Source organism: Suncus etruscus, chromosome 15 (assembly GCF_024139225.1).
Source record: "Suncus etruscus isolate mSunEtr1 chromosome 15, mSunEtr1.pri.cur, whole genome shotgun sequence".
In the NCBI taxonomy this organism is placed as follows: domain Eukaryota; kingdom Metazoa; phylum Chordata; class Mammalia; order Eulipotyphla; family Soricidae; genus Suncus; species Suncus etruscus.
Genome location: NC_064862.1, coordinates 70797846 through 70811956, shown reverse-complemented (window position 1 = coordinate 70811956; position 14111 = coordinate 70797846). Strand labels below are relative to the sequence as shown.

Below are 14111 nucleotides of genomic sequence, written 5' to 3'. Positions count from 1 at the left end.
CCAGAGGTCACCCTACCTGGAACAGAACTACCCATTTTAGGGGATACCAGAGTTCATACTCTTAATCTAATGCATGTGTGGCAGGTATTCTATCACCACACAATTCTTCTGGCTTCCTGTTTGTGATTTTTCCTACCAAAGCAATATGTATGCACTCTCATGAGCTTTGTAAAATAAAACTTAAGTTAATAAAAAAGGAAGAAATCATCTATTATATGCATAGTTCATAACTTATTAAATTTTATACATTACATAAAACCATACAAATGAGGGTTATGTATTATGGATTACACAGAAACATTTGGCCTCTTCCTGTGAATGTCCTTCATCCCTTCCATCCTAACCAGCCTACAAAACCCATATATTTAGAGAATTTACTATAGAAGAAATACCCAAGTGAAACAAAAATTAAATACAATTTCAAGTCAAAATGAAGATTTGATAGAGGAAATATCTTGTAGTTCTGACATTTTCTTAAAGGCTTTTCAAATTTCTCAATCTTGCCAACTCTAACATGTTCCAAACCAATTGTTTTTATCATCTAAATTACAGATAAGAGAGGTCCAACTAGAAAGAGGAAAAGAGAAATTCTACCTCTGGTGCAGGAATATTAATATATTCTTCCTCAGCCTGAGAGAAGAGGTAGAAGATAGATGGACAGAAACAATAAAGAGAACAGAGTAGCTTGTCCTAGCCTATTCAGGTTGTTCCAACAAAGCTATCATGTACAGAATAATTTAAAATCTTCAGACATGCAATGGATAAGACCAGGTTGTCAACCACTTCAGGGTCTGGTAAAGAACTTCCTCCTAATTCACAGTCTCTACTCTGAGTCCTATGTGCTGAAGGGGGTGAGGAAACTCTTTGGGGTCTCTTTGGTGAAGGCATTAACCCCCATTTGTGAGTGTTCTACCTTCATTGATTAACTGGATTATAAAGATTCCTTCTCTATGTACCATCACTTAAGGGATTAGTCTTTAACTAGATCAGTGGAGGAAACAAACCTAGGCCGTGGAAATGATTCCCTATGTAGGATTCCAAAGCATTACTACATCTGAGGCTGACTTTATCCCAACGAAAGGCAGGCTCACATCTCTTCTCCTGAAAAGCATTTGTATAGTAAAAAGACATCTGAGATTCAGCTCTCCCTAGGTAGCAAGAATACATTTGAGCAAAGGGGAGCCAGGATGGTCCACCTGCAAGTGGATAGATGGATGGACGGCTGAACAGAGACACTTTTTATTCATAGGGCATCAGAAAACTAGATATTTTAAGCTCTTGGTACTAACTGATCACTCTCTATTTCAAATAGATAAGTTCTTCGGAAAAACTTTTTTCCACAAAGAATAGTAGTTGGTATTATCCCTAGAATTGTTTACTTCTACCGTCAGCCATGAGCAAAAATAATAATAAAAATTGAAGTGTGACACAGAGACACTCAGAGAAACACAGAGAGAGAATGTCTGTCACAAAGGCAGGCTGGGGAGGGTAGGAGGAAAAATGTGAACTTGGGTGGTGGGAAATGTGCATTGGTAAAGAGTGTTGTATACTATGACTGAAACTCAATCATAAACAACTTTAACTGTGAAAAATAAAGCAAGCCCAACTGTATTAGAACAACCTTGTAACCACAGTATTTAAATGAAGTAATTAAAAAAATTGAAGTGTGAATCTACATACTTTCTCTGCAAAATCCTGCAAACATAATCATCTCTTTACATTCAGTGTTAAGAAGTATAAAGCCAAACTCATTTTTGGTTCTTTCTGTAGTGAAACATTAACTTCCTCATATGTATTAATTTTTAATATTTTATTGACACCAGTGTGATTTACAAAGTTCTTTATAGTTGTATTTCAGACATACAATGTTTCAGGACCAGCCCCACCACCAGTGTCGACCTCCCTCCATCAATGTTCCTAGAGTACATCAATTGTTTAATTAATTAGATATAAGTTTATAATTTTAATTCACGTTTTAACTGGAAATTGAAAAAAATGCCTGCATATGTGTTTTTGCTGGTCACATAACAAGTTACTTCAACAATCCTTAAATTCTGAGCTCGCTTTGGCAGCACATATACTAAAATTAGAACGATACAGAGAAGATTAGCATGGCCCCTGCACAAGGATGACATGCAAAACAATCCTTAAATTCTGATATTTTCTAAATACACGCAGGTAGTATCAATTTGGTTTTTCACTTTGTGTTCAAATTGGTTGGTTGTTTTCTCATCATTTTCTATAATTCTTCTCTTTGTTTTGTAAGCTCCATATCTGCCTAACCCTTCTAGTTTTAAACTTGTCATTTTTCTCTTGAATACTGAAAAATCTTCTCAAACTTGCCTTCCACCTCCTTGAAAACATTAGTCTTGACCCTAAATATCACTTTCCTTGATTTCTTCTTGGAACTCTTTTTTTCTCCTTTTCTGTCTCAGCTTGATAACTGCAGATATCAGGAAACCTTTCACCCCTTCCATTTTCTTGTTTAGATTTATGTGTCTTTTATCATCTTACAACTATTGTGGTTACCAAATAGTTTTGTTGAAGGTTTTGGTGTTGTTCTTGAAGTAAATTTTTCCACAACTACATTTCACCATTGACCTCATGAAGAGGAATTTCCATGAGCCTAGTCACTTTTTTGGTAATATTCTCATCTTCAAAATAGAGGCATATAATAGGGGATTCTTTTAACTATATTTAATGATAATTTCTTTGGATTCCTCTCATAAGTCCTATAAATGCCAAAAGAACCACTTCTTTGATTTAACTCTAGAGAAAACACTGATTAGAATAGCTCTCTCCTCATTATTCAAGGATGCATTTATCAGTTTTTACTTTTGTTTTCTCACTTCCTTCCCAAAGTTCTCTGATGTTGTAAAAGACTGAAATAGATGTTGATCCTGCTATACAAATTTTATAATGCTGGTCTCAGAAAGAGAGGTTCAGTGCGAGAAGTACTTGCCATGTTCATGGCTAACTGTGTTCGATTACTGGCACTATGTCCAGTATATGTCCCCTCCTGTCAGCACTCTGAGGAGAAATCCCTGAACATAAAGCCAAAACAAAGAAGAACTAAGAATAAGTCTGATCATAGATGGATGGAGCCCCAAAATAAAACAGCACATAAAACTGTATATATGCATTGCTAACTTAACCATCATCTGTGCATTTTTCTTTTTAATATATATTTTATATACATTTTTATTTAAGCACCGTGATTACAAGCATGTTTTGTTGTTGACAGAATAAACAGAATACCCCCCTTCACCAGTGCAATATTCCCACCACCAATGCCTCCATCCCCCACCCTTGTCTGTATTCGAGACAGGCATTCTACTTCTCTCATTTTTAACATAGTCATGCTAGTTGTTAGTGTACTTACTGTATTTCCCTAACAGCATTCACCACTCTTAGTGGTGAGTTTCAAATTGTGAGCCCGTCTTTCTGGCCCTGCCAGCCCTTAATTCTATTGTGTCTGGGCCTTATTAAAGTAGTGTCTTTAATTTTTCTTAAAACCCATAGATGATCTGTGCACTTCTGTCTCATTCAAGAATTCAGAAGCTCCTAAATGGCAGGACATTTTAAAATTCACTTTAATGAAGGGACTCATGAACTTGGGTTCTTTACATCTCTATCCAGAAATGAAGAAAAAAAGAAATCAAAGATTCACTTGTGAATGCTTCTTAACTAACGGGGCCGGAGAGATAGCATGGAGGCAAGGTGTTTGCCTTGCATGCAGAAGGATGGTGGTTCGAATCCCAACTTCCCATATGGTCCCCTGAGCCTGCCAGGAGTGATTTCTGAGCGTAGATCCAGGAGGAACCCCTGAGCGCTGCCAGATGTGACCCCCACCCCCCAAAAAAAGTCTTAACTAACACAAATCACAATTACTCAGATTTCACTAGTTCATGACCAAATCTAGCAGTAGGAGAGCCTGGAAATGTAAGTCTGCTGGTGTGCTAAAATAAACAAACTAATGATGACTTAAAAAAAAAAAAAAGGCATGTAATTCTCAGCTATAGAAATGGATTTAAAGAGTAACACAGAGAGTGAAGCTAGTCAGGATTGAACATACATCTATATGCTATTAAAAGAAACATAGTAAGAAAGAAAAAACAAATACTCAAAGGCAAATGAAATGGAAACTGTTCTTTGATATAATACTTCCTAAATCAATAGGGGCGAGAGAAATAGGAATGGGGGATACATGGGAACAATGGTGGTGGAGAATGTGGTGCTAGAATATTTTATGCAGGAAACTCTACTATTAACAGTGAATCACAGTACCTGAAATAAAACAAAATTTACTTTTTTTTACATTTTGCTACAATGTTGGACACAGGCTCATTAGCACATACTATAACACAGACTTTGCCTGCTTTCCCCCCTTGTCAACATTCCTTGCAATGGTTGCAGAAAATACATCTCCCAGGATTCAACTACTATAACCCTGATTTCTTCCCACTCAGCTTATTTTGAGAGAATTCATCCATCCCAGCCTCAGAACCTCAATGAAAACTCTAAAACCAGGTCAGACAGCTTTATATCATGTTAGAAATTAATGAGAAAAAAAAAAACCGAAAAGGAGAGGAAGTCATGAACAACACATTCTAGTTCCTTTTCTTTAGTTCCTTTAAAAGTCTCTCAGAATTTTTCTGGCAACCAAGGTAAACAATTTTATTCTCACTGAACTCACATCCCTTTCCGAGGTGCCCAAATTTATTTGGCCTACCATGCCCTTTTTAGAAAAAAATTAAAATGTCACTTAGTGCCCTCCTGGAAATTCATTTTATTTAGGTGAACAGAAAAAAAAAAAAAGCAGTACTCAGGGCTCTTACTCAAGGCTTCCAGGCCTCGTGGGGGTGGTGATAACACCCCTTTTGGGAAATACTGCTCTAGTCCAACTATCACCTTATTAGAAATACAAAAGCACATTTGCAGGCTTCACCCAGGTCCACTGAATCTGACATAGTGGATATGAGAATGGCCATGCCAGTTTTAACAGCTTCCAGCTGATTCTCCATTCAAATTGGAGAAAGTGCTGCTCTAGCCACAGCAGGGCTCTAACTGAATGAAACACCCTAGATAAAGAGAACACCTCAGTTTTAGTTGTAACCAAGATATGTAAAAGGAATATCAAGAGCTCCAAAATTCTAATCATGCAAAAGAAAAAATAGAGAGAGTGCTATTGAAAAAAAAGGGGGGGGCTCTAGTCTAGTCTGAGTGAGAAAACCTAAAATTAAAGCCTTTGTTAAATAGACAGCTTCCATCACTCATGTATTGTACATGCTTGTTTTCTCGAAGACAAATGATTTAAATCTCTGTGCCACATCAAAATGTCTACCGGTGATGAATATGACTCAAAAAATATCCAATCTGAAAGGCATCTCAAAGGCCCCCAAGTTTGCCTATTTTACAAATTGGAAACTGTAGGTCAAGAGAGAGGAGGTCTTTCTTCTTTGGTCCCATCTCTGGTTGAGAAAAAGTCAGAGCTTGAACCAAAGTCTCTTGCTTCCTAATTCATTCTCTTTCTGCTCACTTCCTCTCATACGGTTGTGTTTGTAAAACCCTCTAAAACATATAAAGAGTAAAAGTGGTTGCATTATATTAATATTGAATTGGATTCAGCTAATTTGAATTCCAAATCTTAAAGAGCCAAAGTTAAATGTGTGTGCAAATTTGTTCTCTAAGCCCTGTCCAAATGCAAATAAAAAATGAATGAATAGTATTATCTTAGAATTATAGAACACTTTGGAACATTGATATTGATATTAAGCAATGTAATGAAATAGCACTGGGCTGCCACTTCAATATCTCCTTTTCACGTTCTCCTCTAAAATATCTGTGGTGTCATAGAAATATGAGAAAGATTTCCACCTTCTGGAAAATTAATAGATCTGAACGAGAAGAGGCTCCTGTGAGTTATGTCTAGACCTTATTTCAGAGAAAAAATTAGGAGCCATGAAAAGAAATTGGAGTGTTACCGCACTCTTTTCTCACTTGGTTTCAAGAAACTAGAGCAGAAGAACAAAATCCTGCTTGCAGAGAAGAACCAGGGCAATTCCAGACCCAAAACATCTCAAAGATGAAGAGCAAAATAAGTAGAAAGAGGACTATCTCTTAGGCCATTAAGTTCTGGAGGTAGGTGTCCTGGCTGACCTCTGTTGGAGATAATGGCCAAACCCAGATGAAAGGACTTGACAACCTCTTACCTGAAGTTGCCTCTCAGGAAGAAGAGGAATTTCTTGGGATATGAGCTGAAATCGACTCTCCCTTGTCTTAACTTTGTGACTGACTTAGCTGGGTTTTTGAAATGAGAGTCATATTTTAACAGCTTTATTGAAAATAATTTCCATACTCTACAGTTTAACTATTTAAACTGTACAATCCAATGATTTTTACTATGTTCACAGTGCTGGGCATCCATCACCCCAGTGTTAAAACATTTCATCACTTTAGAAAGAAGCCTTACACCCTTTAGCTCTCACATTCTAAGCAACTGCTAATCTATTATCTGTACAGATTTCCCAGGTCTGGACATTTCATGCAGATGGATTTCTCTAATACGTGACCTTTTGTGCCTGGCCTCTTTCACTAAGCATCTTACGTTGGGGCATTATCCATGCTGTAGCATGCATGATCAGTACTTCATTTCCTTTTATTACTCAACAACATTCTCTGAATATACAATAATATTGTAGACAATGCCACATCTTATTTATCTCTTCATCGGCGGATAGACAATTGAGCTGTTTTTCCTTTGGCTAAGATGAATAATTGAATCGAGCATGTTAGAATTGTCATCTAAGATGAAGAGAATTTTGAATCAAGGAATTCCCTAAACCTGGCTGCCTTTGTGTTGTTGAGCAGACTAATCAGCCAATATCAAGCACCTGCAGCTTGCAAAACAAGGTGGAAGCTACCTGGGGGTTAGAGTTCTTTAGAATATTTTTTAATAGCAGCAGGGAAAAAAACTCTTCTGCTACATTCCTTAGATATTACCTTAAGTAACACTTATAATAAGACTATGATAGTGGTAGTTCCAACTCCATTTTTATAAAACCCATTACCTCTCAGGATTCAGGATGATCTTAAAGAGCCTCTCATTCCATCTCTTGTTAAGACACATTTTCAATGACCAGAAACAATAAGTACTGCCAGGAATGAGGCTGAGAAGAAACTCATTCACTGTTGGTGGGACTGTTATATACTTTCAGCCTCTTTGGAAAATTGTGTAAAGCCTTCTCAAAACATTATGAATAGAACTTACATATGACCCAGTGTTTCCACTCCTGCACATCTTCCCCAAGAACACAAAAATATCCATCCAGATAAACAAATCTATAGCTATACTCAGTGTAGCAATATTTACAATAGCCAAGATCTGGAAACAACTCAATACCTAACAAGAGATGAATGGATCATGAAATTGCAGCAAATATACACAATGAAATACTACTTGACTACGAGAAAGAAAATAACTTGTATGGGATTGCAGGGAGTTGTGCTAAGCGAACCCAAAAGTAAAAGACAAACACCAAATGATTTTGCTCATATGCAGAGTATAAAGAAACAGAGAAAGGGATTAGATAATCACCAATGGAAACAAACCTTAAAATATGATGGCTAGAGGTAGCTTCAATTTTCTTTCTCTCTTTCTCCCTCTTTCCCTCTCTTCCCCTTCTCTTTCTTTTTTCTCCTCTCCCTCACCCTCTCTTTTTCTCTCTTCCTCCTTTCCTCCCTCCATTCCTTTCTTCCTTCCTTCCTGTTTTGGGGTTATACCCAGTGGTGCTCAGACTTACTCCTGGCTCTGCTATGCTTAGGAACCATTTCTAGTGGGCTTGGGGGGACTATATAGGGTGCTAAAGATGGAACCCGAGTTAGCCACACGCAAGACAAACACTCTGCCCTCTGTCTCTCTCTGTTGTCTCTCTCTGCTGTCTCTCCAGCCCCTTCCCCTCTCTCATTCTAATCTCTTCTCAGAAAAAAAATATGATGGCTAGAATTGGGAACTGAGGAGGCTAATGGGCAAGTAAGTGAAGGGACAAGGACTTGAAACAGTGGTGAAGTGATTAGTATAATAGGATCACAAGTATCAAACTATGACTTCAATACTACTGTAAATCATGATACTTCAAAACAAAATTAAATTTTAAAGACATATTTTATTTAATTTTTAGGGAAGAAACCCTTTTAGAAATATTTTCTCACAACAGTTGAGCCTTCTTTAGTCCCCATGAAAATTCAGATGCTGAAAGTCCCCACTCCCAAAGTCTAATCACTCTATATTTGAAAATATATTACCTTGTGCTTATGTTAAGAATTCTCTTCATAACTTCATTTTCAAAACAGACCCATTGGCTCCGAGGTCCTCTAAGTTGCCAACCACCACAGAGGTTCTATGACCCAGAGGTTCCCTTTAGTGATGCAAATCATTAGAAAAGGAATGCTGTGGTTTGCATATCAAGGGCTCTTGTACTTTTTGGCTAGACACACCAATGGCCAGAAATGTTGGCAATGGTAAACAGTGCTGATGTATCTAAAATTCCTAGAAGCCATCAGCCCATACATATGAATCTGAAGAGGATGACATGTTTGGTAAAGGAGGCATCTGTGAAAGGGAGTAACCAGAGCTGAAGCTGAATTTTAGAGAATGTGTGTAAGGACAGGTTCAGTGGGCTCAGGAAAAGGCCTGAAAATGAATAAAAAATCTGCTTGTGTTGTGTCCTTACTCCTTGATAAAGGGCAGAGTTGTTAGTTTGTGGGAGCAGCGCATGGCCTAGCATCTTAGACTGTGGCTGTGTCTTCTCTTTGCATGTTACTTTTCAGGGGTATCATTGGTACCATTGTTATTTCACAACCTTGAAGGCTGTGAATAAATTAAAACTGCCTAACTTCCCATTAACTGGGTTGATTTAAACTAGCAGGTGTGCGGGAGGGATTCAAGCAATGGCCTACAAGTTCTTTGAATATTGGTGCAAAGAAGTTTATTCTTCAGAGAGTGATTTATGATTTAGTGCAGAGGAAATGAAGGTTGAAGTGCTCATGGATCTTATGCCAAACAACAAAATTTTGGCTATAAATACACACATTTAATATGTATGTGATTTGGAGGTTCTTTCTGGGAGTCACAACCAGTGATTATCATGGGTTATTCTTGGCTTTCCACTCAGGAATTGCTCTTAGCTGTGCTCAGGAACCACATGGGATGATGGTAATCAAACCCAGGTCAGCCACATATAAGGCAAGCTCCCCCCATTGTACTATCACTCCACTCCCTGTGTGTATTTTTTGCCCTGAAGTATACTTTTAAAGATAGCAAAGGTTTTTTAGATATATTTAAAGTTTATTTACTTAAAATTAATTTCAGACTAAGTGATTTTTAATTTTTTTCTTATAGCTCTTTTCTTTCAACTCTTTTATTTTACTCCATCTTTAAAATTTAGTACATCCGCAAGATTTATAAATTTGTCTAAGATAATGCTATTTATCGAATACCCACCAGCTGCTAGTTATGAGTATTGTCTCACTGGAGCTTTGAAGCAATTCTTATAAATAGAATTTTATGATCTTCGTGTTTTTTTTCAATGAAACAACTTAAGACAAAAGTATTAAGAAATGGGCCCCAGGTCATGCATAGAGCCAGCAAACAGAAGAATTGGGCAGAGTTCAGACTAACTGTGTAGCAAAGGTTGGTGGGATGTAATGCTGCTCATAGGCCTCATCTTATAAGAACTGCAAGGGTTCATGAGCAGAACCCCCTTATTGATTGTCCTCTAGAGTCATATTAAATAGCTCACTACAAACTTAGATTATCCTTAACAAAAAATGTTCAAGACAATTTGGCTTGCTGGAGTTCAGAATCAGACAGTCCCCACTCCCACCAGGTGAAGGACCAGTTAGACCTGAAGATATCAGATTATGGCTCATATTATAAGTCACAATGACTGACTACAGGGGAATAATAGGATGTTCGTACTTACCATAAGTGATGATGACCACAAAACCCACATGACCTGCTTGTAAGGGAGATGGGAAATATTTAAGTTAAGGACAAGCCAGCACATACTTCTTCCCACACCCTTTCCCTCCATATTTAAGCTATATAATCATACTATAGGTTTCAGGCAGGTGCAACTCTGACTGCATCTGTGGAGATTGTCAGGCCTTGTCTAGGAGTGCCCCAAATAAAGGCCTCAGTTGGTTATATCTTTCTCTGCCCTGACTCTTCTGTCCTGCCACCTTTCAGAGTTCAAACCAGACTTATTAAATTCCTCAGTCTTTTTTATAGGCCATGTTCAGATCTTGGAAAGTCTACCTGTGACACCTACCCCATACAGTGCAGTTTCTGGCCTCCTCTATAACCTAGGGTGTGTAGGGGAATCTTAAGGACAAAACTGGTAGAACACATCAAAAAGAACTATCAACATCTCAACCTTCCTCACTGGGATGGGCTCTTGAGCCCTGAACCATGCAGGTCCTCGAAAAATTCAGGCCTTTTGGAGGGATTTTATTGGGCACCTCTAAGTGAGATCCCTGCCAACAATACCAACACAACACTCGAGTGAAGTATCTGGAATATTCAGGACAAACCACTTTCAGTTAGTGGTTTCCCAATGAGAAACCCCAATGAGACTTCTCCATTAAGAGTCTTAATTTAAGTAGGTGGTCCCCTCTTTGTCCAGCTCACTATTAGTGATCATATATCTGTTTGGTCCTAGTATCCTCCCCTGTCTCCCCCTCTATTTAAGAAGCGGAGCTAGATAAATCGAGTTATGTGGCTTTGTTTGAAGGAAAGAAAAGCAATAGATTGGGGTACAAAATAAGAAAAATAAAGAAGTCAAATATGCTGAAAATAGGCGGAGTCCTTCCAGAGGATTTTAATGGTGGGGTATATGGGTTGCAGAAGGGGAACTGGGATGGGGGGAGGACAAATTTGGTGATGGGTATTCCCCTGATTCAATGTTTATATGTACCTAAAATACTACTGTGAAAGATATGTAAGCCATTATGATCAAAATAAAAATTAAAAAGAAAGAGTCTTAAGACTGAGTCTAGTACAGAGATGAGCCAATACCTTCTGATTCCAGCCCGCAGAATTCCTGGTCAAAGGTTCATTTTTCTGTCTACCAAGTTTGGAGTGCTTGGTTCCTTAAGTAGTGATGGAACTAGAAAAGATCCCAGCTCTGACTCTCACTCCTATTTTGTGAATACCAAGTTATCCCCAAGAACCCTAAGAATGGTTTCCATAGTGTTTCACCCTTCCAAAATTTTTTCTTCCTTTTTTTATTTTGTCTTTTTTCCCCATCTTTGGCCCACACCTTGCAGCACACAGGGATTACTTCTTTTTTTTTTCTTTTCTTTTTTTTTTTATTTAAACACCTTGATTACATACATGATTGTGTTTGAGTTTCAGTCATAAAAGGAACACCACCCATCACCAGTGCAACATTCCCATCACCCAAGTCCCAAATCTCCCTCCTCCCCACCCAACCCCCGCCTGTACCCTAAACAGGCTCTACATTTCCCTCATACATTCTCAATATTAGGACAGTTCAAAATGTAGTTATTTCTCTAACTAAACTCATCACTCTTTGTGGTGAGCTTCCTGAGGTGAGCTGGAACTTCCAGCTCTTTTCTCTTTTGTGTCTGAAATTTATTATTGCAAGAATGTCTTTCATTTTTCTTAAAACCCATAGATGAGTGAGACCATTCTGCGTTTTTCTCTCTCTCTCTGACTTATTTCACTCAGCATAATAGATTCTGTGTACATCCATGTATAGGAAAATTTCATGACTTCATCCCTCCTGACAGCTGCATAATATTCCATTGTGTATATGTACCACAGTTTCTTTAGCCATTCGTCTGTTGAAGGGCATCTTGGTTGTTTCCAGAGTCTTGCTATGGTAAATAGTGCTGCAATGAATATAGGTGTAAGGAAGGGATTTTTGTATTGTATTTTTGTGTTCTTAGGGTATATTCCTAGGAGTGGTATAGCTGGATCGTATGGGAGCTCGATTTCCAGTTTTTGGAGGAATCTCCATATTGCTTTCCATAAAGGTTGAACTAGACGGCATTCCCACCAGCAGTGGATAAGGGTTCCTTTCTCTCCACATCCCCGCCAGCACTGTTTGTTCTCATTCTTTGTGATGTGTGCCATTCTCTGTGGTGTGAGGTGGTATCTCATTGTTGTTTTGATTTGCATCTCTCTGATGATTAGTGATGTGGAGCATTTCTTCATGTGTCTTTTGGCCATTTGTATTTCTTCTTTGTCAAAGTGTCTGTTCATTTCTTCTCCCCATTTTTTGATGGGATTAGATGTTTTTTTCTTGTAAATTTCTATCAGTGCCTTGTATATTTTGGAGATTAGCCCTTTGTCTGATGGGTATTGGGTGAATAGATTCTCCCACTCAGTGGGTGGCTCTTGAATCCTGGGCACTATTTCCTTTGAGGTGCAGAAGCTTCTCAACTTAATATATTCCCATCTGTTAATCTCTGTTTTCACTTGCTTGGAGAGTGCAGTTTCCTCCTTGAAGATGCCTGAAGTCTCAATGTCCTGGAGAGTTTTGCCTATGTGTTGTTCTATATATCTTATGGTTTGGGGTCGGATATCGAGGTCTTTAATCCATTTGGATTTTACCTTCGTACATGATGTTAGCTGGGGGTCTAAGTTCAATTTTTTGCAAGTGGCTAGCCAGTTGTGCCAACACCACTTGTTGAAGAGGCTTTCCTTGCTCCATTTAGGATTTCCTGCTCCTTTATCAAAAATTAGGTGATTGTATGTCTGGGGAACATTTTCTGAGTATTCAAGCCTATTCCACTGATCTGAGGGTCTGTCCTTATTCCAATACCATGCTGTTTTGATAACTATTGCTTTGTAGTAAAGTTTAAAGTTGGGGAAAGTAATTCCTCCCATATTCTTTTTCCCAATGATTGCTTTAGCTATTCTAGGGTGTTTATTGTTCCAAACAAATTTCAAAAGTGCCTGATCTACCTCTTTGAAGAATGTCATAGGTATCTTTAGAGGGATAGCGTTGAATCTGTATAACGCCTTGGGGAGTATTGCCATTTTGATGATGTTAATCCTGCCAATCCATGAGCAGGGTATGTGTTTCCATTTCCGCGTGTCCTCTCTTATTTCTTGGAGCAGAGTTTTATAGTTTTCTTTGTATAGGTCTTTCACATTTTTAGTCAAGTTGATTCCAAGATATTTGAGTTTGTGTGGCACTATTGTGAATGGGGTTGTTTTCTTAATGTCTATTTCTTCCTTATTACTATTGGTGTATAGAAAGGCCATTGATTTTTGTGTGTTAATTTTGTAGCCTGCCACCTTGCTATATGAGTCTATTGTTTCTAGAAGCTTTTTGGTAGAGTCTTTAGGGTTTTCTAAGTAGAGCATCATGTCATCTGCAAACAGTGAGAGCTTGACTTCTTCCTTTCCTATCTGGATTCCCTTGATATCTTTTTCTTGCCTAATTGCTATAGCAAGTACTTCCAGTGCTATGTTGAATAGGAGTGGTGAGAGAGGACAGCCTTGTCTTGTGCCAGAATTTAGAGGGAAGGCTTTTAGTTTTTCTCCATTGAGGATAATATTTGCCACTGGCTTGTGGTAGATGGCCTTAACTATATTGAGAAAGGTTCCTTCCATTCCCATCTTGCTGAGAGTTTTGATCAAGAATGGGTGTTGGACCTTGTCAAATGCTTTCTCTGCATCTATTGATATAATCATGTGGTTTTTATTTTTCTTGTTGTTGATGTTGTGTATTATGTTGATAGATTTACGGATGTTAAACCATCCTTGCATTCCTGGGATGAAACCTACTTGATCGTAGTGGATGATCTTCTTAATGAGGTATTGAATCCTATTTGCCAGGATTTTGTTGAGGATCTTTGCATCTGCATTCATCAGCGATATTGGTCTGTAATTTTCTTTTTTCGTAGCATCTCTGTCTGGTTTAGGTATCAAGGTGATGTTGGCTTCATAAAAGCTATTTGGGAGTGTTTCCACTTGTTCAATTTCATGAAAGAGTCTTGCCAGGATTGGTAGTAGTTCCTCTTGGAAAGTTTGATAGAATTCATTAGTGAATCCATCTGGGCCTGGGCTTTTGTTT

The 14111-nt window shown here is 38.1% G+C and overlaps 1 non-coding gene across 1 annotated transcript; it reads left to right on the top strand.

Moving 5' to 3' along the window:
* Positions 1 to 2056: 2056 nt before the first annotated feature.
* LOC126031753 (U6 spliceosomal RNA) lies at positions 2057 to 2163 on the top strand. The gene has a single exon (XR_007503584.1). It is a non-coding gene; the product is annotated as a U6 spliceosomal RNA (small nuclear RNA).
* Positions 2164 to 14111: the final 11948 nt, after the last annotated feature.